We start from the raw sequence: 25,060 nt of genomic DNA, 5'->3' as shown, positions 1-25,060 counted from the left end.
ACTAATGTAGCACATGGATTAATAACTACTTGTGACAATGACTGTCAAAACTAAAAATTTCTCCATACGTAGTATTGCCAACCTCCTTACAAACAAGTCATAATTCAACACAGGTTGATAAGTTTTTCTTAACAAGTTACTTCACATTACGTCAACATATGGTTCAGTTTGCGATTTGCTGGTGAGGAATCGAGAATTTTATTAGCCACTCTCCCTCCTAGTCTCCTCTAATATTCTTTCATAGTTATTTTTGTAGTTTGATCATATTATCATGTTTAGTCAGGTATCGGTGATAACACGATTAAACTAAAAAAATGAAGACACAAAAATAAAAGTGAAAATTAGAGTGAACTACATGAATTTTAGGTCAACCTATTTCAAAATGTCATAAAATAGAACAATTGACTAAAATAAACAACTTTTGACCTTTTGGTTGATGAAATGATCGAAATTAAATTTTGACCAACATAACGACATCGTGTCAACTACACAACGATTATAAAAGGACGATATATGCTAAAAACGGATTATTTTAGTAATCAATTTTCAGACGGAAAAAAAAAATATATATATCAATTGGGCCGGTGCCTGGCCTCGACCCATTATCGGGCCCAGTTTAATTATAAAAAAAAGTGTGATTTAAATGCAACGTGTGGAAACCGAAATCTAACTTGTCCAACACGTTAAACCCTAGAAAACCCCTTTGGCTTTGAGAAAGAGAGAGATAGAGAGAATCGACTCCCACAAAAATGAATCTGAGCCGTTCGATATTTACCGGAATGTGGCTGCCGAGGAAGCTCTGCACGACAGTTGAGGCTGCGACGGTGGCGGAAGCTGTGACGGCGGCGAAAATGGGTCAGCCTGGAAACCCCATTAGGCTTTATCGGAGGCTATCGGCTTTGGGAGCGACCGGAGAAAACTTGGCGAAGACGTTAAACCAGTACATTATGGAGGGCGAAATGTTCAGGAAGAGTCAGCTCGCGAAATGCAACAAGGAGCTCCGCAAGCACGGCAAGCACCAGCAGGCCCTCGAGGTTACGCCCATTTCCACTTCTACCCCTCCCCCTTTATTTTTTGCTTCATTTTATCCCGAAATTTTCAATTGCAGGCAATGTGAATCTATTTCTTGAATTTTAGGGCCGTTTGATAATCATTTCGTTTTTAGGTTTTAGTTTTCATTTTTGTTTTAGAGATAGGAGACATAGAAGAGCGGAAGAAGGATGGTGGGAGAGATGTAAAAGAAATATCTTAAAGAAACTATAAACGAAATGGTTGTCAAACGGGTACTTAGGTGTTTCGAGTACAATTTGATCTAATATTTGTATTACATTGCTTAGTGGTTCATAGATTTCAAGGTAGTAAGTAGTAATTGTAAGACCAAGTCATCCAGCTCATGTTTAAACTCTAAAGTGCCTGCCATCATTACAACTATAGTGGACATGTGGTTGCTGACTCATGGACAGCAGGAAGGACAGTTTATTATTGCTGTGCTATTGCTCCGAGTGCAGTGATGTGTTGTTGCTGTGCTGCTGCATGTGTGGCGTGCAGCCTTTGTATTTTTAAAGTGTAAAGTTTGTATATTGTAATGTATATAACAGAGCCTTCCCATAAGGCCTTGGATGTGTGTGAATTATCAATAGAGATCAGAAATTCTATCATGGTACTGAGCCTTTCTGTCTAAAGACAAAAGATCCTTGTTTTTTTTTTCTTCCGCATCACTGTTTCCATGGCTGAAACTAATAATGTCAACCCTATTCTTCCCCCTCCTGCAACTTCATCCGTCAATCCATTTTTCTCCTCCATGACTACCATAGTGAATATTAAGCTTGATCGTGCCAACTATCCTCTATGGTTGGCGCAGATTTTGCCAATACTGAAGAGTCGTGACCTGATGAGTTACGTCGACGGCTCTCTGGACTGTCCTCCGAAACAATTGGCTGGAAACACTGCTGTCAATCCAGAGTATGTTACATGGGTGCAACGCGATCAAATGGTTCTGAGTTGGATCAATGGCTCGCTGACTGCTTCCGTTCTAGCAACTGTTGCCAGCAAACGCACATCTCGTGTGACATGGGAGGCTCTTGAGCAGCGTTACGCATCCACTTCTCAGAATCGCATTCTCTTTCTGCGAAATGAATTGCTCCTGACCAAAAAAGGTGATCTCTCAGTAGCTGATTACTTGGATCGTGTCAATGCTATTTCCGATAATCTTGCCCTCGCCGGACAACCAGTAAGTGATAATGAACTGGTTCAAATTATTCTTAATAACCTTGGACCTGCATTCGAGATGACTGTCAATGCAGCTCAGGCACGTGATACTCCGATCACGTACCCAACCCTTGAAGCCCTCCTTTTGACCACGGAGAGGCGCATGATGGAACAAACTGTACCTGTGCTGGAAGCTACTCCAGTCAATGCTTTTGTAGCTGCAAGAGGACGTGGTGGACGTTCTCGTGGAAATGGACGTGGTGGCTTTCCGTCCAATCGAGGTGGTGCTTCCCCTATCAACCAGCGCGGTTTCTTTCCTCGCAACACTAATCAGCGTAATCCTGCCGTTAATGGGGAACGCTTCAATACAAGTGGAGAGCGAATCACTTGTCAAATTTGTGGTAAGCCTGGCCATCCTGCTTTAGATTGTTATCAGCGCATGAATGGTGCGTATGAAGGACGTATTCCAACCAAACGTCTTACTGCTATGGCCTCTTCACCAATTACTTTGAATCGACAACAAAATGCCACCTGGTTACTAGACACAGGAGCTAATGCCCATGTCACTCCTGATATTCAAAATCTGGTAAATCCGAAGGAGTACAATGGTAATGAGAATATCGGTGGTGTAGGTAATGATACTGGCCTTTCCATTAAACATTATGGTTCGAATAAAATCAGTACTAAGGCTTGCTCATTTGAACTAAACAATATCCTTCATTGTCCATCCGCCTCCACTAGCCTTATCTCTGCCCATAAATTCACTCTTGATAACCATTGCTACCTACTAATATTTCCTCATTTTTTCCTTGTCAAGGACCTCAAGACCCAGAAGACGCTTTTCCGAGGGAGATGTGAGAATGGGTTATACCCATTTCCAGGTGGCGGTGGATTAACCAAGTATCCTATTTCAACTTTCTTAGGTGCTAGAGTCCCAGCCAAAAAATGGCATTCTCGTCTTGGTCATCCTGCGTCTTCAATTATTAAGTTTTTAATTTCAAATAATCAAGTACCAAGTCATGGTACTGCCGATGTAACGTTTTGTGATTCTTGTCCTTTGGGCAAGAGTACCAAACTTCCCTTTAGCAAGTCCGAGTCTGTGTCTCACTCTCCTTTGGAACTTTTGCATTCTGACGTGTGGTGTTCACCAGTTATATCAATTGAAGGTTTTCGTTATTATGTTTTGTTTGTCGATGATTATTCTCGCTATTCTTGGATTTTTCCCATGAAACACAAATCTGAAGTATTTGGTATTTTTGTCACATTTAAGGCGCAGGTTGAAAAAATGTTTAACACATTCATTAAAACCCTTCAATGTGATGAAGGTGGTGAGTATAAGAGTCAAGCCTTTCAACAGTTTCTTTCGACTCAAGGTATTTCCCAACGGTTTTCATGCCCTAAACATCCTGAGCAAAATGGAATGGCGGAACGAAAACATCGCCACATAGTCGAAACTAGTGTTGTCATGCTTTCCCATGCCCACATTCCTGACAAATATTGGTTTGATGCCTGTTTGACAGCCACATATCTAATTAATAGGTTACCAACTAAGGTTTTGTCAAACAAATCTCCATATGAAAAGTTATTTCATCGAACACCGATTTATGTATCCTTTAAAGTGTTTGGGTGTAAATGTTTTCCTTGGTTGACACCCTATGCCAAACATAAACTTCAACCCAAGTCTAAGTCATGTGTTTTCTTAGGATATTCGTTGAATCACCAAGGATACAAGTGTTTGGATTTATCCACGAGACGAGTGTATTTGTCTCGCCATGTATTATTCGATGAGGATTCCTTTCCCTTCCAGGAACTCACATCTCTCAAGGAAAACGTCTGCATAAAAGGTATCTCTCCACCCTCTGAGCTTCTTTTTCATTTTTCAGATCCTCTCCCTGGTACACCAACTAACCACAGTCTAGCCCCACCTAATGTCCAACCCGCCACTACAACTAGTTTCCCAGATACTCCACCACTAAATGAACCACCTGCTCCTACTCCCAATCTTGCCCCCATTTCCAGTTCTCGTGAACCTCTCCCAAACCAAGATGAGCAAGAAATAGTTGCTGATGTCCCTGTGAACCCGACTCCGTCACAATCCTGTGATCCCGTGCTGATTCCTGACCCCCCTCTCATCCATCCTATGACCACTCGGTCTAAAGCTGGAATACAAAAGCCAAACCCGAAATATGCTTTGTATGTTAATACTGACACTCTGGTGGCAGAACCAACATGTTTTAGTCAGGCCATAAAGCATAAAGAATGAAGGAATGCAATGGCTCAAGAATTCAGTGCCTTGCAGCGCTGTGGTACGTGGACTCTTGTGCCTTACCATCGTGCCATGAACTTATTGCCAAACAAGTGGGTTTTCAAGATTAAACGGCATGCAGATGGCTCGATTGAGCGTCATAAGGCTAGGCTTGTGGCTAATGGCTTTCATCAACAATCCGGGATCGACTATACGGAGACCTTTAGTCCAGTTGTCAAGCATAGTACCATTAGACTTGTGTTGAGTCTGGCAGTTTCACAGAGGTGGCATGTTCGACAATTGGACGTTCAGAATGCATTTTTGCATGGGTATTTGAATGAGGATGTGTACATGAAGCAACCACCAGGTTTTGTTGATAACCAGTATCCTAACTATGTTTGTAAACTGCAACGTAGTTTATATGGTTTAAAACAGGCGCCTAGGGCCTGGTTTCAACGATTTTCTGAGTTTCTCCTTCAGTTAGGGTTCCAAGAATCCATGTGTGACTACTCCTTGTTTGTTTTTAATCAAAGAGGAGTTTATTTGATTTTGCTTATTTATGTGGATGACATATTGCTCACAGGAAACAACACTACTCAAATGGCATGGTTGATCACAAAGCTTAGCACTTTGTTTTCCATGAAAGACTTGGGTCCCCTTAGTTATTTCTTGGGCGTTGAAGCCACTCACGTTGGTCACAACCTGCATTTGACTCAATCCAAGTATGCTCTGGACTTGCTTGAGCGAACGAAGTTTAAAGATGCCAAGCCAATCTCCACTCCAGTTTCTACAGGCCAAAAATTGAGTGCTTATGTTGGTGAACCCTACAAACATCCTGAGCAATATCGTAGTGTCGTTGGTGCGTTGCAATATTTAACCATCACGAGACCGGATCTCTCATATGCTGTTAACCAGGTGTGCCAATTTATGCACTCCCCCAAGGACACTCATTGGATGGCAGTGAAACGTATCCTGCGATATTTAAAGGCCACGTATGATCATGGTCTTGTTTATAAACCTGGAGATATGCAACTGCATGCTTTTTCGGATGCCGACTATGCGGGCAATCCTGATACCCGTCACTCTACAGGAGGTTTTTGTATTTATTTGGGGTCCAATCTGGTGTCTTGGAGCTCAAAGAAACAGAAGACTGTCTCTCGGTCAAGTACAGAAGCTGAATATAGGCAACTAGCCTACACGGCTGCTGAGCTATCTTGGTTCAGGTCATTATTCAAAGACCTTCATCTGCATCTTCTTCTTCCCCACATATGGTGCGATAATGTCTCTTCCATAGCCTTAGCTTCCAATCCAGTTTTTCATTCGCGAACAAAACACTTAGAGGTCGATTATCACTATGTCCGTGAGAAGGTGGTTCGAAAGCAGCTTCTGATACATTTTATTTGTTCTCAAGATCAACTCGCTGATTTGTTTACAAAGGGCTTGTCTTCCTCGCGTTTCAAGCTTTTGGTGTCCAAGCTTCCAGTTGTTTCTCGGCCTGTCAGCTTGCGGGGGGCTGTAAGACCAAGTCATCCAGCTCATGTTTAAACTCTAAAGTGCCTGCCATCATTACAACTATAGTGGACATGTGGTTGCTGACTCATGGACAGCAGGAAGGACAGTTTATTATTGCTGTGCTATTGCTCCGAGTGCAGTGATGTGTTGTTGCTGTGCTGCTGCATGTGTGGCGTGCAGCCTTTGTATTTTTAAAGTGTAAAGTTTGTATATTGTAATGTATATAACAGAGCCTTCCCATAAGGCCTTGGATGTGTGTGAATTATCAATAGAGATCAGAAATTCTATCAGTAATATGTTCTGTTGTTGATTCGGTTGTTAGTGCAGATAATGGAATGGATGGATTTTATGAAAATGGAGTACTCGAAATCAGACTATGCCGTACGCGTGGATCTTACGTCCAAAGTCAAAGGGATAGAAGCCGCTGAGGATTATGTCAGCGGCCTACCGGAATCGTCAAAGGACCTATTCACTTACAGTGCACTTATGCACTGTTACTGCAAGGAACTGATGGAAGAAAAGGTACTGGCGCTTTTTGCAACGATGGATGAGTTGGGATGTGCTTCGTCTACTTTTATCTTTAACAGTCTCATGTCTCTGCATATGAGAAAGCAGAACCCGGAGAAAGTGGATCCTTTAATGCAAGAAATGAAGAAGAGAAACATCCCTCTGGACAAACGTACTTATAAAACATGGATGCAGAGCTACGCCGCCTTAGAAGATTTTGAAGCAGTGGCATTACTATTTTTTAATTAGCCTCTATGCCTGCATTTCTAATCTAAGTGGAGTCAAAAGGGTATGGAAAACACTCAGGAAATCTTTCCCCACAAAAAACAATGAAAGCTATCTTGTAATGCTTCAGGCCCTTTGTAAGCTAAATGACATTGAGGGATTGAAAGAAATGTTTGAGGAATGGGAGTCCATTTGCTTCAAATATGATATGAGTTTGGCAAATGTTGCTATACGTGGGTACCTCAGTCAGGGCATGCACGAAGAAGCAGAATTGATCTTTGCAAATGCCTGTAAGAAGACGAAAGGTAAGGGGTCTTTCCTCGAGGCTCGGGAAATGCTCATGGTTCACGCCTTGAACACCCGTAGGGTGGATTTGGCTGATAGCCATTTGGGAGCTGCTGTTTCGGAAAGCAAGGATGGGGAGTGGCATCCATCCCCAGATACCAGAATTGCATTTCTCAAGTATTTTGAGGACGAGAAAGATGTTGATGGTGCTGAGAAATTTTGCAAGATTCTGAAGCGTCTAGGTTGTCTCAGTTACAATGAGTATTGTTTGTTGCTTAAGACTTACATAGCTGCTGGAAAATCGGATCCTGCGATGCGTCAGAGATTGAAGGAAGAGCATACTGAAATCAGCCCCGAGCTTGAGAATTTACTTGAAAAGGTTTCTGAGTGAATTGACTGCTTAGAGCAGCCCCCTAGAACTTCCAACACATTTTTCGGTTCTTGAACTTGTATAAAGGGAATCTATAGCGTTGAATCTTACGAGCTTTCAGTATTTTCAGATTGATACAATCAGTATTGTATCAACACGTAAGTATGCAGGCATAGATTTTGCTGTTTATGGTATCAAAACATGTATTGCACTTCAGTGCACATGCTTTTCATTGACTCTCAGCATTGGAACTTACGTTTTTAATCACACATTCGTTATATCATTGTCCGAATATAATCTTACCTGTGTGGTCGTGACACGCATTTGGTAAGCTTCGGGGGAGATAAGAGTAATGGTAGAACTTCACGAAACTTAGTTGATTAGATTTTTTTTTTTTTTTTTTGTTCATAGTAACGGGCATTGTGCAGGTAGGTCATTTTTTTCAGAGAATTGGGGAACAGGTTCATGGTCTTCTTTACACAAATCTATGTTTAGTTTACCACATAGATTAGTGACAACGATCACAAGAATATCACCAACTACTGCTACTTCGAAATCAAAAAACCGCAAACTAAGGTTAAGTGTTTGTAAAGATGAAATGTTATATGTATTATGTGACTAATGACTGATGTTGCCGAGACACGAAAAACACGAAGCTTCCTAGAACTATTTGGTTGACATTTTTACATAATTGTTTCTGTTTTTTATACAAGTTATTTCACGTTATTATAAGTTTCAGTTTTTTATTTGCATGTAAGGAGTTAAGCAGCGTTGGTCACTAATGTAGCACATGGATTAATAACTACATGTGACAATGACAATGTCAAAACTAAAAATTTTCTTCATACGTAGTATTGCCAGCCTCCTTACAAACAGATCACAATTCGACATAGGTTGATAAGTTTTTCTTAACAAGTTACTTCACATTACGTCAATATATGGTTCAGTTTGTGATTTGCTGGTAAGGAATCAAGAATTTTATTAGCCACTCTCCCTCCTGGTCTCCTCTAATATTCTTTCATAGTTATTTTTTTAGTTTGATCGTATTATCATGTTTAGTCTGGTCTCCTCTAATATAATTGTTGAAAAGGACTGGAATAAAAGTAATTTGAGTGCCTTCTTCTTCGTTCTCGCTACCCCAAAAATAATATTTTAAGATTAGAGATTACAATTACTGCTCTTAAATTTGGAAAGAGAGCTAAATTAGGATTAGTGTTCTTTCCCAAACTCGTGCCTGCCAACAGCAATTCTAGTTCGCACAGCCTCAAATGACCATCATGAAGGCAAATCTTAAACATCCAACATGGAAACAAATCAATTCCCTAAATTTTGAAATTGGAGATAATCCGAATATCGACCAAAACCTAGAATAGCTTACCTTCGTGTGTACAGCTCGTGACCAAGAATTTGTAGGTGAAACCGAATCAAGTTTGGAGTAGTGTAATTGGTAAACCAATTCCCAATAACATTCCTAATTACACAGGAAGAAGTTACTGCAATCTATTTGAATCTAAATGGTAACCCAAATCTGTGCCTACAAGAAAACATCAAGGCTGGAGAATGCTTTGTTAGACTTCCTATATATAACTATAGGAAAGGAGCTTTTAGTAATGTGGCATCATCAAATTTTCTTACAAAAGAACATTACGTATTCATTTGTCATATCAATCAGAACATTAAGCGACCACAAAAGAATAATGTGCAAAAAAACAGAAATAAAATAGACATACGGATGAAGTATACTGGCTTCTAACTTCATTCCTGTAAAACGAATGTAGCGTCATAGTTCAAGATCTACGGGTTCAATGTTTCTCCCACATACGAGAATCAAAATCTCTAAAATAAATTATCAACTAATATCACTACAGAAATAACAAGAAGTAATTTATAAACAGAGTAACTTATTGTTTCCAGTATTCTGACAAGATGTAACAGATACCAACAAACATGAAAAGAAAAAAGGAATTACATCTGCTTTTTCTTAACCTTGTAAAGAGACCCAAAAATTAATGAAAAAGTGATACCCCCTTCATCTTCTAATTTTCATTGCCCAAAACTCATCACAGAAATCAACAAAATCTGTAAGAGCCAAAAACTTTTGAGGCATTCTACATATTTATCATTCTGCGCACCAGAATTTCTTACAATTTTCTGCATTGTTTTTAGTAGAATCAATTTATGAGCCATATAAATAGCAGTTTAAGTCAAGCTTGTCATCAAGTAAGGACGGCCAGAAATAGCAAGGGAGATGAGGAAAAGAAAATCGGTTTGGAAAGCAAATTAAAAGAACCCCATGATTGAAGCCAAGGTTATACATATCAATTTAGTCGACATTAAATTTTCCCATCAGAATGACATGTACTAGTAGGTCATTACTGTTTGAGATTTGGATGCAAAAGATGAAACACGATCACAATACTTCAAGTTAACAATACAAGGATGTATATTTATATTCTTATTCTCGGTCGGCCTCTCATGGGATTTTCATAAGTGCCATCTAAGTCACATGCTACGTGAAGAACACTATTCCCTGTAGCCTATAGTTATAAAAAGGTTTTCGGTTCAGTTACTTAAAGATCCAAGACCTTTTTGATTTGCTTTGGGTGTTGTCGTGAGAATGTTGGATTATTAGTGCTAGAATGTTAGAGGTATTATAAGCTTCTGCCCATGTTTTGTACAAAGGAACTGGTCACGTATTGACTTGCTGCTTCTTAGAGAAAGGAAATTTGTTCTTCTGAATTCCACCTATGTGTCTACCTCAAGTAATTGACTAAGGCCAACCTAAAACCGAAGTTTGAAATTTAACAGGTATAGGCCGCACAAGTTGGAAGATTGATAAGCTGCATCACAACAGCAATGTAGATGAAATTCAGATAAAACTGCTAGCTCACTGCTCAACTCAATTACTAAATATATTTACATACATATCGATAACACAATATGTGTTTGGGCTAATATTTGAACATTGGACTTGGATGAAGAAAAACCCAAGAATACTTAATAAAAGGAGACTTGCCCAAAACCCAGAAGGAAATTGAGGCATTCTCAGCCAAAATGCAAGCCATGTGCTTGCCACTGAAGTGACAAGTGATGGAGACTAACCTACTATCGGCCAAAGAACACTTTCTAGTGGCATTACAAGTAAAAAGCTAATGACTCACCACCCTTCAAAGTGCTTTCGGGCAAGAACAAAGTTGCAACAGTCGGGCTCATTTGTCATTCAATAACATAATATGTACCACAAAGGCGAGTAGGCAACCCAATGTCTTATGCCAATTTGTTATTCGGTACAATTTCCACAGGAAAAAATAAAATTAAGAGCAATCTTGGACCACATCATTCCCTTATCTTAACCATTACTGTCTAAAACCGAAATTGCATCGAACTAATGGCGGTACATTGTGTTGGGATAATTATTTCGACACACTATCTATGATATCGCAAAGTTTTCATGTATAATGAAAGAAAAAAGGGAAAGAAAGAGCAAATACCTATGAGGAGTGACGTCAGAGAATTTGGTGGGAGCCCAATACATTAACATATTGCCAACACAAAGTAAGCTTCCTTCGTAGTCCACACCATTCACTGTGAATCCATTTTCTGTGTAAAAGTAAAATCATGTAGGGATTAATCAAAATTAATCAAGGAGTGACCGAAGGCGCGTCTGAGTGACCGAAGTGACTGTTGGGTTGTGGGCTTAGAATGGGCTTCTTTCCTGTTGGTTTGTGGGCTTCCGTGGGCTTCTTTCCGGATGGGCCCAAATGAGTTTGGTAATGCTCCGACTGCTTTCGCTCTCGACCCCATTTTTTATTTCGCTCTCTGTCTCTGTCTCTGTCCCTTTCTCCTTCTCTACATGTTTTTGTCTGACTCTGCTGCTAATGCTGCAAAATAACCGAGTTCAAAATCCTCCCTCCTGAAACTTCTGCCCCAAATTGTGAATAGCTCATTAATATAAGAAAAAAATTACAATACGAAAACGGTGGGATCCTAGGGTCACATCTTAACATCGTGCGGTAAAAAATTATTTGACTTTTTATTATTTAAAGTTTATATCTTTCTAGCAAACTTAGACTATCTCCAAAGGAGATATCAAATTATAAGAAGCAAATTATAATTGATAATTGATGTGATAATCTGAAGTCTTACGTTAAATTTTGTACTTTTCCAACCGAATTGTTAAATTGTATTTTATTATTTAAATAGAGTTTTAAATGGTTATAATTATTAAAAAAATGTTAAAACAAAATTTTTATTGGTTGAAATGTTAATGGAATAAGGGATCCACCATTAAAATGACTTAAAAATAAATTTGACTCCAAATCACAAGGCCTTCAAATCCAGTCAGCAAATAACACTTCGGTTGGACGAGGGATGACAATGGATCGGTTTGGAGACGGAAATGTTATATCCATCCCCATAACCACGAAAATTAACCATCGGGTATTATCTATGACCATACCCACCAGATAACGGATTCCCCATCGATTAACGGTTATATCCATCTTCGTCAATACAAAAAATATATTTGCCCAATTGATGCATGATAATTTAGTAAATATTAATTTCGTCATCAAAATATTTCATGTATAAAATGATTTAATTAATGGATCTTGTGGAGCATAAAAATTAAAGCTAAACATTGATAATGTTGGTTAATCTTTGATATCTCCCATAAGTACAATTGAATTCTCATAGATTTTGATTCATATCAAAACTTTTGAACTTTGCCACAAAATGCAACTCACACAATGCAATTTTTGTATTCTCAATGTAAGATTCGGTGAATAATGAATTTACATATATATATATATAGACATATACACACACACATATATATTATATAATACTTTAATATTAAATAATTATATTATATATTATTTGTTTCAGATTCAGGTACGGATATGGATTGGGAACCCCTATAACCATATCCAAAACCATAACCGAATAATATTTATGGTTTTTCCCCATACCCAAAATATACCCAAATTTTCATATCCAAATCTAATTCATTCGGACGGTTATCCACGGTTACCGGGTTTAACGGTTAGAATTGTCATCCCTAGGTTGAATAAACTTTTGAATGTCAAATAGGCACAGTGACATTCCACCTAGGATTTTGACATTTCCTTTAGAGATGCTCTTAACTAGACATATGTTTGTATAAATAATCTGCTTTAATTGTACGTTAATTTAAAATGTAATCATTTAACTTCACATCTGAGTGGAAGAGCCTTAACGACTTAATTTCTCGTTCAATGGGAGATACTTTTAATGTTCAAGGATATGCTCTAATAATGAAGGTTCTAAAAGACGTTAGGTACTAGCCAGAATGTGGGCTGGGTGAAGGAAGATTTGTGAAAAAACAAGTTCATTTGAGCAACATCAACAACATGCAATTAACAATTAAAAGGCGGAATCATGTTTCTATGCACTCAAAAACAAAACTTAACCCATGAACTTCAAAGCCTAGTAGATAGGTGAACCAAGACTCAACTCAAAACAAAGTGAGTTGAGAAATCAATACCTTTGTAGATTCCTCTTTGCATAAGCAAAGGCTAATCACCCAAAGAGAGGGCCTTCATTCCTTGCATCTTAGATCCATGGATTTGGATGGATGAAAAGGTTTCTCCAAGTTCCCAAAATTGAGAACCTCTAAGTCTCCACACCAAGGTAAGATTGGAGAAGAAATGAGTGACCTTGAGGAAGTAAGATTGCTAGATGTTTTCCTCAAGGGTGGCCGGCCATTTCTAGAAAGAAAGGAGAGTTTGTGTTTCTCCAATTTCCCCAAAAAAACCCCTCAATGAATTTTGGCTATAAAGTCACACTTATACCTTAATTCATTTGAGTGGCAAACTTGTAAATAAGTCCAAAACCCACTCTTTCTCTAAATGGCCGGCCTTAAGGTATTCATTGGGCTATTTGGGCATTTGTAAATCATTATTCATTAAGTTGTCACACAACTTAAGTCAATGGACTTGACGTTCGAAGCCCATTGGGCCTTAAGGTCCAAAACTATCCCGAAGTCTTTTAACGAACTTATTCGTTTGATTAATAATCATATTAATTAATCCTTGCCATAAATAATTAAACCATTTAATTATTCTTACTCATCTCCGTTGAATCTTCAATCTCTACCTTACACGGTGTACGATCCATTAGGTTCCTTTTAGCGAGGCAGTGGGCGATTCAAACTCTTTCAAATCGATTGTGAATTGAAACTTACTTTCAATTCTCCCGTTAGTGATAATACACTTTTAGGGCTTTCACAAACCATGGTTGACGCCTAGCAGCATGTCATGGTTACCCAAGCTAATCAGAAGAGGTGAAGAACCTATTCAGTTTTAGGATTACAAATGCAATACGGTCTTTCTCTAATACAATACTCTTGACCACATTGTTTGGTTTGATAGTTTATTCATGTCTACTATCCAATGTGAGTCTTGTGCTTATATGATTACCTTGAATGTGATTTGGAACACATTCCTAAATCTCATTCATACTTTGGCCAAAGATTCTTAATCATATCATATAGTATTCTCCCTCAAACAGTTTGAAGGTTAGAGATCCCTTGTTGCACATTCACTTGCCTCCATGGCTAAGTGGCTTAACCCCAACGATGCCGTGGACACCCTTCTGATGGAGTGACTTTGACATAATCAAAGATTAAGGACCTAACCACAAGACAACTGTGATGCCTCAGGTCAAAAGACTAATTTGCATTATCCCAACCATGAGTTCTCATGTGACATGAATATGAGAACTCTTCGTTGATCGTGTTCAGTGAACTCATTCTCTATTGAGCACCTACGTACTTGTCTTGATGTCACACACACCAATGACTCGAGACTAGTCACTCTCCCTGAGAGAAGACATAGCACGTACTGATCTTAACGGACTGTCAATGCCCAATTGACAATCCTATGATCAGGAACGTTTAGGATGTGTCAACGAAAGAATGGTCTCATGAATCTAACTTCTTTAGATCGCATTCTTCCAATCACATATTCCTTGGACTTATCGTTTAAGCATATAACATTTATATGAGACGGTTCAAACAATAATCTTTGCCCTTTACATTTAAACTACATTAGTCTGAAATGTCCGTAAAGTATCATCATATGATTGGTTTTGAGGCACATTTCCAACAATCTCCCACTTGCACTAGAGCCAATCAGCTTAGTCATCATTGATGATACCTCTTCTGTAATTCATTTCATAAATAGTTGAGTAGTAGGCCTAAACAATGGATATCTATATGTTATCCATAGAAGCAACCTTGAGAATAATGACGTCACCATTATACATGATTCTCAATCATGTGGTTCAGTCTCTCATTTGAGTTCGGACCTTGATGAGACCTTGATTCCCTGGCTTGATCTATCGCCCCATTAGTGTCATACACTTTCTGGTTGGAACCGAATGGAGAGTTCATGAATGAACTTTCCCATCCAAACAACAATGTTGTAAGCTTCTATATGGCAATATATTTTGCATACATGATGGAACACATTAAAGTCATTTACTTTTAACGTTTCCACCCAAATATCTCTTTAGTCATAATAAAGAGATATCTCATTATCACTTCATTCATAATGACGAGATATTCTATGATGGATTAGATTCATAATCTAATACATTTACGCTTCCATTACGTTACTCTAATTCTTCCTCATTCTTGAGGAATCCATCCTTAGTATTTCTTAAATACCTAAGGATTCACTTGACAGTTGCCATGGTTCTGATCCTGGGCTTGCACTGATATCATCTTGTACCGTTCTAGGTACAACTTATATCAATGTTTTCATACAATATGTAATACATAAATCACCTTTCTGCGTATGCATAAAGGATTCTATTTACGCATTATTTCTTTGGGAGTCAAAGGGTACATTCCCTTTGAGAAGAACAACTTCCTAGTCTTACTAGAATTGTCATTCTAATTGAAGTTTATCATCATATGAGAAACTTCCTAGCATCTCATTGTCTATTTTAGGGATTGATATAATCCAATTATATCTTGAAATCTATCATTATAGATTTCCATCCCATGTATATAGACTATGTCTCCCATATACATTCTATCATTATAGAATGTTTAAAGTCATAACTTTAACGATGAAGAATTCCTTTCATTTTCAAAATTAATATATATCATGTATATATATTCAAATTTAGGAATATGATCAACTCCCACTAATCTTTTGTAAACCTAGTAAACAAAAGATTCATTTACATCTTTATGAGAAATCAAACAATTGATCTTTTCTCATAAGACGCTTATAGCTCCCACTATCTTGCTAAGATCCATGATGGATGGATCTCTACAACTAACATGTCTTAGAAGTATATATCATATATATATGGGTAATTGATAATGTCCAACAAACTAAATCTTATTTATGTTCATTCTTCTCCTAATGGAGAAATTCATTATTTTACGATGCTACTTTCCTTGATATTTTTCAAGGAAATTAATCTAAAATGTTACTTTTTCCTTGGATCAAATCTAAGGAGGTAAATACTTTAGACGTCTTACTCATCTACTTACATTTCTTGAATTCTTTGAAACCTTTTGCAAAGTATTCGGACTTGTGTTTATTCAAAATATATTATAATCCAACCGAGAGTGATCTTCGGTGAATGTCATACAACATGAGTAGTATTATGTTGTGGACAAGTGCCACTAACATCTAAGTGAATTAACCTCAACAACTTTGTGATTCTTTCTTATTTCCAAAAGAATAAAGATTCGAACATTTCGCCTCTATACAATTTTAACAAGAAGGTATTGGATCCGGATCTAACGATCCAAAGCATCCATCTATGACCAACTCGTAACTTATGTTTTAGAGGTATCACAACTCAGTTGGGATTAGTCACTACCTTGCAACCTTTTGGGTTTTAAGCATCGTTATATTCTTAAACAGTTAACACTACCACATCATCTCTACTACAGAGACAATTAATTAGATTACCATAATCTAATCATTCATTAATAAAGAACAATGTTTTGTCAAACAAAACATTCATCCATCTCTACAACTGTGACGGAATTATGTTCCTTTAAAATTGGGACGTAAAGACAATCTTTGGTTTTTCCAATTTCTTTGGTAGTTCATATGAGGAAGTAAGTACAATCCGCTTTCGCAGAGATCTATATTCGATTCACGTTTAGAATGTGAAGTACTTTCTCTTCTCTCATTAATCTTCTACTTCTTATTAGCACACTTTTACAACAATTGTAAAACATAGTTACTAATACAGAATCATGCATTCAAGTAGAAGAACCAACTGTTATGAACTTTTCAAGAACATTTTACAACACCTTCAAAAGGTGTGTTCTTGACACTTGCAAGACATTTCTTGCAAATACCCCTTCCAATGTCCATCCTTTCATAAAGAAGGTTTGTTCCCTTGGAGTTATTTTACCTTCTTCATTTGACTTCCCTTTTGATTACAATAGTCATGGTCCCTAAACTCCCACTATCTCTCTTGAAACTTATTTCAAATGTGTTATACACATCAAACGATTTGGAGAGCGTGCGGTTATTGTTCACTATATAGTTTACAATAAACTTAGTGAACCATTAGGATAGGGACACAAAGGTGAAGTCCTTGCCTAGTTTCCGTCTCGTTAAGTGGTTTAACACTTCAACACTCAATAATTCAAAATCATCATAAGTCCATATAAATGGACTATTTTTGTCAACCAACCATTATGTTCTAAACATAATAACAAACTTTCAAGAGTTGTTCAAGGCAACTCTCATTTCTTCATACACCAATTTGTAAGTGAAGAATCATGGCACATAAAGTGTCCATGCCCTTGTGCTTACTTCTCAAGTTCCTTGTTCGTGTAACAAAGAGACAAACACTAGAGTTTGCATTGTCCTCTTCATGGTAGACTTATCAAACATGTTCTTCCATTGATACATTATCAATAGGAAGATTGTGAGGATAAGACTACTTAGGTACTTTTACAATCCATTCAAGACAATCTATGGGATTGTGGTACCAAGTTCGGAAACTAAAGCGTTGGGTTTTTCTTTGTCAAGTTTTGGATAGCGTTTGCAAATATATTGGTAAACAAATACATAACGAATATAAATTGATTGATTTTAAGCTATTTGATCCAGGTCTTTAAATCAAAATAGCACCACCCACTATTTTTAGCAAATTCCATATCCCTCATCGGAATTCGAGAGTTTTGGAGGAAACTCTTAGTAGGGTATGGGAGGCTCACTATTACCAAGCCCACCTCACGATGATACGATATCGGCTAGCATTAATAATAATGAGAGAGTACGCTTACTCATTTGCATCTCTTGCAAGTACCCATCTTATTTGGCCTCTAGAGAATGTTGCCTCACACTGATATGATATCGGCGCCATTGCACTTACTTAAGTTATTCCCACCATGCTTAGTTCATGAAGGGGTTCAAGAATAGCCTCACAATGATATGATATTGGCCATCCTCGTTGCCTACACTCACCTCATCATATGCGTATAGACTCCTCCTGAGTGTAAGCATGCACTTTGTACTTCCCCATGATAGGGTGAAGCCGGTGTACAAGTCACAAACGATTGGAGCCTACCACGGTGGAAGGCCACGAAGAGATATTCAAAGCATCTCTCGCTTATCAACTTAATAATGGTTTGGTTGAGGGTTTTAGGTCTCATCACATAAATATTCATTTTAATCTAATTAAAACAATTTTGGTCCTATTACAACTATTGGTCCATTTGATTGATTTAGTTGTATATAATACTCCCACTAAGCTTTTAAAACGGTTTTTAAAGCAAGAGTATATGATACTACTAACATAAGGTTTGCATTCATTAATGGACTATATAGTTGCCTTAGGGCCTTAGGATGACTATGAACCTTTGATTCGATTCAACACGAGCCTAGTGTTGAATCTCGGTCTAGGAATGGAGATTGATTTTAGTTACGCGTTTAATCACATTAAGGCGTGTTGTCTTAGGGCGTTGGACCCAACTACTTCAATTTCATGCATATCGAATAAAACAAGAAAGGAGTACTTCAAAGTACATAAGAGCTTATGCTCTTTTACAACAATTGATCAAATCAAATTACTTTAAAGTAAAGAAGAGCTTATGCTCTTTTACAACAATTGATCATATCAAATTACAACCAAAATTTAATCTACACATTCCCATGGTTCAAACAAATTTGAAACGGCCTTTCACATAGCTCAATTATAGTAGGTTTAGGTTCATAATCACCATTTCTTTAATTAATTAACGCTTTAACTAATTAAACTTGAATGCAACATTTTCATTTGGTTTTTGTATCCATAGAATTGATTTAGATGGAGCTAAATGAAATGAAAATCCAATTCTCATTTAAAGAGACAAAACAATTTTGTTCTCTACCTAATTTGGGCCAAAATGCTATGACCTCAACCTGTTTGAGCCATAGTGCAATTAACCTCAACTTTTGGGCTATTTGCAAAAACTTAAACTTTTGGGGTCACTTTGTAAAAACACAAAAGTCCACTACTTCATGTAATTACAATTAGAACCCAAAAATTTCCACAAAAGCTAAAATTTCATTAAAGGAGCAAAACAATTTGTCCTTTTAGTGATTTTGGACCTTTACGTAAAAACGTAAACTTTTGGGTCAAAGTACAAATACACAAAAGTATCAAAACTGTATGTAATTGCATAAAAACCCCACAAGGACCCTAATTGAGTAGGGTGGCCGGCCATTGAAGCAAAGTATATAATAAAATTTCAAAGTTTTGTAAGTGGGGTGTGTGAAATGGAATAAATCATTACACACCTACCCACTAAAATTTCTTTAATTTTTCAAAACAAATATCTAAGATATTTAAACATAAGAAATATTTCAAAACAAAAACTTTATGAAATAAATCAAAACTTTGAATCAAAACACCAAACCTTTTGTTCTTGGCAAGAACATATCAAGAACAATGAAGAACATCCATGAAAACCCATAAGAGCTCCATGAACATTCTTCACCCAAAAAACATACCAAAACCACTCAAACTTAAGGGAAATAACATACAACCATACTAGGGTACATAGGGGTTCCAAAAGTCACTTTAAAACACTTTTAACAAGTCAAACAAGAACCCAAAAATCCACCCTTTGGATTTGGCCGAATTTCCCTAAAAACATGGCACCAAATTTTAGCTTCAAAATTTATGCTCATATGAACTACATCTACAACATTTGAGATGACAAATTTTCTAACAAAATTTACATTCAAAGAAGCAAGAATAAAGCTTGTAACAATTACAACATTCAAATCACAAACTATGAACTACAAAACCCAAAATGATTCACCAACTACTAGACTTAGGCTCTGATACCAATTGAAGGAAGATTTGTGAAAAAACAAGTTCATTTGAGCAACATCAACAACATGCAATTAACAATTAAAAGGCGGAATCATGTTTCTATGCACTCAAAAATAAAACTTAACCCATGAACTTCAAAGCCTAGTAGATAGGTGAACCAAGACTCAACTCAAAACAAAGTGAGTTGAGAAATCAATACCTTTGTAGATTCCTCTTTGCATAAGCAAAGGCTAATCACCCAAAGAGAGGGCCTTCATTCCTTGCATCTTAGATCCATGGATTTGGATGGATCAAAATGTTTCTCCAAGTTCCCAAAATTGAGAACCTCTAAGTCTCCACACCAAGGTAAGATTGGAGAAGAAATGAGTGACCTTGAGGAAGTAAGATTGCTAGATGTTTTCCTCAAGGGTGGCCGGCCATTTCTAGAGAGAAAGGAGAGTTTGTGTTTCTCCAATTTCCCCAAAAAAACCCCTCAATGAATTTTGGCTATAAAGTCACACTTATACCTTAATTCATTTGAGTGGCAAACTTGTAAATAAGTCCAAAACCCACTCTTTCTCTAAATGGCCGGCCTTAGGGTATTCATTGGGCTATTTGGGCCTTTGTGAATCATTATTCATTAAGTTGTCACACAACTTAAGTCAATGGACTTGACGTTCGAAGCCCATTGGGCCTTAAGGTCCAAAACTATCCCGAAGTCTTTTAACGAACTTATTCGTTTGATTAATAATCATATTAATTAATCCTTGCCATAAATAATTAAACCATTTAATTATTCTTACTCATCTCCGTTGAATCTTCAATCTCTACCTTACACGGTGTACGATCCATTAGGTTCCTTTTAGCGAGGCAGTGGGCGATTCAAACTCTTTCAAATCGATTGTGAATTGAAACTTACTTTCAATTCTCTCGTTAGTGATAATACACTTTTAGGGTTTCCACAAACCATGGTTGACGCCTAGCAGCATGTCATGGTTACCCAAGCTAATCAGAAGAGGTGGAGAACCTATTCAGTTTTAGGATTACAAATGCAATACGGTCTTTCTCTAATACAATACTCTTGACCACATTGTTTGGTTTGATAGTTTATTCATGTCTACTATCCAATGTGAGTCTTGTGCTTATATGATTACCTTGAATGTGATTTGGAACACATTCCTAAATCTCATTCATACTTTGGCCAAAGATTCTTAATCATATCATAGAGTATTCTCCCTCAAACAGTTTGAAGGTTAGAGATCCCTTGTTGCGCATTCACTTGCCTCCATGGCTAAGTGGCTTAACCCCAACGATGCCGTGGACACCCTTCTGATGGAGTGACTTTGACATAATCAAAGATTAAGGACCTAACCACAAGACAACTGTGATGCCTCAGGTCAAAAGACTAATTTGCATTATCCCAACCATGAGTTCTCATGTGACATGAATATGAGAACTCTTCGTTGATCGTGTTCAGTGAACTCATTCTCTATTGAGCACCTACGTACTTGTCTTGATGTCACACACACCAATAACTCGAGACTAGTCACTCTCCCTGAGAGAAGACATAGCACGTACTGATCTTAACGGACTGTCAATGCCCAATTGACAATCCTATGATCAGGAACGTTTAGAATGTGTCAACGAAAGAATGGTCTCATGAATCTAACTTCTTTAGATCGCATTCTTCCAATCACATATTCCTTGGACTTATCGTTTAAGCATATAACATTTATATGAGACGGCTCAAACAATAATCTTTGCCCTTTACATTTAAACTACATTAGTTTGAAATGTCCGTAAAGTATCATCATATGATTGGTTTTAGGGCACATTTCCAACACTGGGGCCTAACGCTTAGGCAACTAGGCGGGGCCCTAGGCAGACTAAGCGGATTTAAGTAAATTTATTATATATTATATAAATAAGTGCCTATTTATACTTAAAGAACACCAAAAGATGGTTCAACTTTGAAAACATGGGGAACAAACATATAATGAGTTTTCATCCAAGTATCCAACAAATTTCTTATATTTTACTAACAAAATAGAATGCAAAAAGAAAGTTATTGATTTTCTGTTTAAGTGAAAGTCGCGATCTAGGTGGATGCCTTAGCGGGTTTAGATGGGCTAAGCGAGTGCCTTTGCGGGTTTAGGTAGGCTAGGCGGACACCTAATCGGGTGTAAGCGCATTTTCTAAATTTTCAAACGTCTAAGGACTCAATTTTTTAGAATAGTGCTAATAGTTCTATTTGTGCTTACTTGAGTTTGATTTTAAACCCCACAAATTTTAGTTTATGCCAAGATCAAACATTTTTTTCTATGTTCTAAAAAGTGGCTTAGGTAACTAGTCAATACTACGATTCATTTTCAGGTGTTGAAAATGTTAGGTAGAGCACTTAGGCAAAGGTTACGCAGGCTAGGTGACTTTATTTTATTTATTTATTTATTTTTCTTTAAAATGACCTTTACATTTTGAGGATTGTTATGGATTTGGGTTTTGATGAATTGTAAGAGATTTTATCGTCATTTATTATTTTTTTAAATACAAAGCATCAAAGAAAAACCTTTTCTATTCCCCATATCCACCATGCTTGTCTCCTCCCTGTCCCTTTCGAACTACCACCTCTCCAACTTCCATATTTTGTTTTTCGTGATTTACTAGGGGTAAGGTTTATCTCCTTTTAACTAGATGTGACTTTTCTTTTTTATATTTTTAAAATTCCCTCGCAAACTCCTCGTCTTTATCAAATATTAAGACAGACACCCATTCAGATTCTTGTAGAGATCGCAAGGGTTGAATATGTCTTGTCCTACTTGTCCCTCTCAGAAACTGCATACAATTGTCCTAGGCCTTGCATATGCTTGCCCTGCATTCATTCATTGCAAGAACCAAGAAGCAGAGAGTTTCTCTACATGGATGCATTCTGAGATTCTTCTTCCTCCTCTTTCCGGTGTTCCTATCATGCCTTCTTGAGTTTCAGAGGCCAGGAGACGCGCAAGGGTTTTACTGATCACCTCTATAGAGCCTTGGAGCTAGCAGGAATCCACACGTTTAGAGACGATGATGAAATCAAGAGAGGGGAGAATATTGAGTCGGAGTTAGAGAAGGCGATATAGGAGTCGCAAGTATCGATAATTGTCTTCTCCAAGGACTATGCTTCCTCAAGGTGGTGTTTGAACGAACTTCTGAAGATCATGGAACGTAGAAATACTGATCGTAGACATGTGCTTCTACCCGTTTTCTATGATGTGAATCCATCCGATGTCAGGAAGCAGAGTGGTTATTTTGCTGAAGCATTTGCCAGACATGAGGAGATGGACAAGGTGGAGCTGTGGAGAAGAGCTCTTAGGGATGTTGCATCTTTGGGAGGAATGGTTTTAGGAGATCAGTAATTTCTATTCTCATAATGTTGTCATGCTAATTGAAAGCGTCTTTTAAATAAGTAAAAGGTTTTTTTAGCCAAAATAATCATGAGATATGCATAACTCTTTACTTTGATCGCTGAGATTTGAAATCGATAGAATTAATCCATGAGTTTGTCCACAATCAATCGTTTTGGTCATTCAGTGAAAAATCACGATTGATTGTGGACAAACTCATGGACCAATTCTATCGATTTCAAATCTCAGGGACCAAAGTAAGGAGTTATGCATATATATCTCATGGTCCATTTGGGCTAAAAAAACCTTAGTAAAATTGTAGATGGCAGTGAAGTTTGAAGTTGTTCGATTTTGGTTTATATGCTCCTATATATACTGCGATTTTGGTTTATATGTTCCTATCGATTTTGGTTCATACGTTCTCATGCTTATTTCTGCGTCCTATATTTCGATTCAAATGAATTACAGGTATGAGGGGCAGTTCATCCAAGATATTGTTGAAGAGATTAGAAAAAAAGTGGATCCCCCAGCTTTAGACGTTGCTCACTTTGCAGTTGGAATGGATAATCGTGTGAGACGCCTAAACAAGATGGATCAAATGATGTTGGTGTAGCTGTCATCTGTGGGATGGGTGGAATTGGCAAGAGCACTATCGCGAAAGCCGCTTATAACCGCAACTTTGATAGATTTCAAGGTGGCAGCTTTCTTGCAGATATACGAGAATCTTCAGAACAACCCAATGGTTTTGCTCGCTTGCAAAGAAAACTTCTTTCAGATATCCAAAAGGGGAAAGCTAAGAAAGTATACAATATGGATGAAGGAACAATCAGGATCAAACAAGCCGTAGGCCATAAAAAGGTTCTTATTGTTCTTGATGATGTGAGCAACCGGGATCAACTCAATGCAATTCTTGGAATGCGAGAGTGGCTTCATCCAGGAAGTAAAATTATCATAGCAACTCGACATGAGCATTTGTTAAATGCGCATGAAGTTTTTGAAAAGTTTGTGGTTGGAGAATTGAATGAGTATGAATCACTTGAAGTTTTCAGTTGGTATGCCTTCAGACAATCCCATCCAGTAGAAGGTTACAAGGAGCTTTCAAGACATGTGGTACAGCACTGTGGAGGGCTTCCATTAGCTCTTCAAGTTCTGGGATCTTCTCTATCTGGAAAAAGTGTAGAAGTATGGCAAAGTGCATTGCAGAAGTCAGACGTGATCCCTAATGACAAAATTCAAAAAGTTCTGAGGATAAGTTTTGATCCTTTACAAGATGATCACGACAAATGTTTGAGGAATTGGAGTCCATTTGCTCCAAATATGATACGAGTTTGGCAAATGTTGCTATACGCGGGTACTCAGTCAGGGCATGCACGAAGAAGCAGAATTGATATTTGCAAATACCTGTAAGAAGACTAAAGGTAAAGGGTCTTTCCTCGAGGCTTGGGAAATGCTCATGGTTCACGCCTTGAACACCCGTAAGGTGGATTTGGCTGATAACCACTTGGGAGCTGCTGTTTCGGTAAGCAAGGATGGGGAATCGCATCCATCCCCAGCTGCCAAAATTGCATTTCTCAAGTATTTTGAGGACAAGAAGGATGCTGATGCTGCTGAGAAATTTTGCAAGATTCTGAAGCGTTACATAGCTGCTGGTAAGTTGGAACCTGCGATGCGTCAGAGATTGAAGGAAGAGCATATTGAAATAAGCCCCGAGCTTGAGAATTTGCTTCAAAAGGTTTCCGCGAGTGAATTGACTGCTCCCTAGAACTTCGACATATTTTTCGGTTCTTGAACTTGTATAAAGGGAATCTTTAGCGTTGGATCTTTCGAGCTTTCAGTATTTTCAGATTGATGCAATCGGTATTGTATCAACACGTAAGTCTGCAGGCATAGATTTTTCTGTTTATGGTACCAAAACATGTTTTGCACTTCAATGCACATGCTTTTCATTGACTCTGAGCATTGGAACTTACATTTTTAATCTCACATTCGTTTTATCAT

General features: G+C 37.7%; 3 pseudogenes; 2 read left to right on the top strand and 1 right to left on the bottom strand.

Moving 5' to 3' along the window:
• Positions 1-25,060, bottom strand: part of LOC125472682 — a 102,821-nt pseudogene that overhangs the window by 56,237 nt on the left and 21,524 nt on the right.
• LOC103956890 lies at positions 718-7,654 on the top strand (annotated as a pseudogene).
• LOC125472689 lies at positions 21,658-24,881 on the top strand (annotated as a pseudogene).

This window comes from the organism of the source record quoted next, unplaced genomic scaffold (genome assembly GCF_019419815.1).
Source record: "Pyrus x bretschneideri cultivar Hongxiangsu unplaced genomic scaffold, Pyrus_bretschneideri_v1 Contig71, whole genome shotgun sequence".
In the NCBI taxonomy this organism is placed as follows: domain Eukaryota; kingdom Viridiplantae; phylum Streptophyta; class Magnoliopsida; order Rosales; family Rosaceae; genus Pyrus; species Pyrus x bretschneideri.
Note: the sequence above shows the minus strand (reverse complement) of the source record. Positions and strands in the feature narration are given on the sequence as shown.